General features: G+C 41.8%; 1 pseudogene; it reads left to right on the forward strand.

Moving 5' to 3' along the window:
• On the forward strand, positions 1,088–2,017 carry LOC102169092 (annotated as a pseudogene).

Below are 2,734 nucleotides of genomic sequence, written 5' to 3' on the forward strand. Positions count from 1 at the left end.
CTCAAAGCCTGAGCAGCAGCAGGCAGGTTTCCTCTCTCCTCAACATCCTCTAACATCATCTCTCATCACTCTATGGCTTATTCATTTCCCACCACACACTGGCTCATTCTGGGCCTTGAGTTTTTGAAGCACACTTCTTCCCCAGGGTCTTTGCACTGGCTGTTCCTTCTGTCAGGCACATATTCCTCAGGTAACCTTGTCTCTCTCTCTCTCTCTCTCTCTCTCTCTCTCTCTCCCCCCCCCCCACCCCCACCCCCCCGTCTCTCTTTCTCTCTCGTTCTTCTTTAAAGTGTCTGTTAAAGTGTTACCTTATTCGCATGTCTTGGTTGAAGTCCCAATAAAAATAACACATTCTATCCACTCTTTCCTTTATGTATGCTTTCCTTTTCTTCATTGCATCTGTGCTATTAGACATGTTACATTATTATTTTTGGTTGATTATATTTTCTCACTTCCATAAGTCTTTAGATTGTAAAGACTTATTTTTAATCATCCCTATGCTCTGGTTATGCCTGGAACATGGTCTGTAGTCAATATATGTTCCTCAAATGCATGAAAGATATTCTCAAAAACAGTAGTATACATTATGCTTGAATATCAGGCTGACAATGGGAAAGGAATTTCTATAAAAATGGAATGAGGATGCCCTTAATGGGGACCAGGTGCTGCTGCTGCTAAGTCGCTTCAGTCGTGTCCAGCTCTGTGCGACCCCATAGACAGCAGCCCAAGAGGCTCTCCCGTCCCTGGGATCCTCCAGGCAAGAACACTGGAGTGGGTTGCCATTTCCTTCTCCAATGCATGAAAGTGAAAAGTGAAAGTGAAGTCGCTCAGTCGTGTCTGACTCTTAGCGACCCCATGGACTGCAGCCTATCCTCCGTCCATGGGATTTTCAGGCAAGAGTACTGGAGTGGGTTGCCATTGCCTTCTCCATAATGGGGACCAGGCAAGCCACCAAATACGGAAATTAATGTATTGGCTCTACAATATAAACATAACATTAATTCTAGGTTCTTAAGTCGGTTATTATATTAAGTTGCTTATGTGAAAATAAATCTTTTTAAATTTTTCTGGTAGTCACCTCCAGCACATGGAACCACGGAATGATACACAAATTTCAGAATTTTTTCTTCTGGGATTCTCAGATGCACCAGCACTTCAACCTCTCATATTTGGGCTTTTCCTCTCCATGTACCTGATCTCTATATTTGGGAACCTGCTCATCATCCTGGCTGTCAACTCAGACCCCCACCTCCACACCCCCATGTACTTCTTCCTCTCCAACCTGTCCTTTATAGATGTCTGTTTCACCTCCACCACCGTCCCAAAGATGCTGTGGAACATCCAGACACAGAGCAAAGTTATAACTTATGAAGGCTGCATCACACAGATGTATTTTTTTGTACTCTTTGCAGTGTTGGACGCCTTACTCCTGACTGTGATAGCCTATGACTGCTTCGTAGCCATCTGTCACCCCCTGCACCACATGGTCATCATGATCCCCGTCTCTGTGGAGTGCTGGTGCTGGTGTCCTGGGTCACGGGTGTCCTGAATTCTTTGCTACAAAGTTTAATAGTTTTGAATCTGTCCTTCTGTGAAGATTTAGAAATCCCCCAATTTTTCTGTGAACTCAATCAGGTCATCCAACTTGCGTGTTCTGACACCTTTCTTAACAACATGATGATATATTTTACATCACTACTTCTAGGCATTTGTCCCCTGGCTGGAATCCTTTGCTCTTACTCTAAGATAATTTCCTCCATATATAGAATAGCATCAGCTCCAGGAGAAGTATAAAGCATTTTCTACCTGTGCATCTCACCTCTTGGTTGTTTCCCTATTTTACTCTACAAGCCTAGGAGTGTACCTTGGCTCTGCCGGTACCCACAGCTTCCACTCTAGTGCAACAGCCTCGGTGATGTACACTGTGGTCACACCCATGCTGAACCCTTTCATCTACAGTCTGCAGAATAAAGACATAAAGAGAGCTCTGAAAGCATTTATGGGACAGCAGCTCTAACCAGGATGGCTTTCCTGCATCTCAAGAAGTGCTCTTGATTGCAGGACAAAGAGCAACCGAGCCAGGAACTGCTTTTCCTTGATCACATTGTGGAAGTAAACCTTGTTCCTTCTATTGATTTCCATGAGTGTCCATTTCTTTGTCTCCACCTCTTTATACAATTTGAGTAACTCACTTTGTAATTCACTTCCTGAGTCTGATAAAGTTTTCCCATTTATCCTTTGTCCCACAACACAAATTTTTTCCCAAGTTTTGATCTGAAATATTTGGATATTTTAATTTTGTTCATAGAACAACAAGGATTTCTTAAGAATAATTTCTTCTCAAATAATATATACTATCCCAAGTAATTTTCATCCTGAAAGGATAGTCATGTTACATAAAAGAAAAAAGTAAATTGTTTACTTACAATTAAGGGTTAATTTATCACCCTCATAAAAGAAGAACATGAACAATGTCTCAGGGTTCATTCTATCTCTCTGTTCCTGCATCTATAACGTATAGTTTTCCAAGGTATGTCAGCTCCAAGAGTCTCATTGTCTTGTGCAAATTCCAGATAGAAAGGGAAAAGGCTGTTACAGAGCATTTCAATATTCCCACCCAATAACTTAACATATTATCCATGACTGTCCATGATTGAAAAGGATATGGAAAATATGGTATCTTTTCTGGGCATCTGACCACTTCCAGATATAATCAGGCTCTGTCAAGAGGGAA

Source organism: Capra hircus, chromosome 7, assembly GCF_001704415.2.
Source record: "Capra hircus breed San Clemente chromosome 7, ASM170441v1, whole genome shotgun sequence".
Classification (NCBI taxonomy): domain Eukaryota; kingdom Metazoa; phylum Chordata; class Mammalia; order Artiodactyla; family Bovidae; genus Capra; species Capra hircus.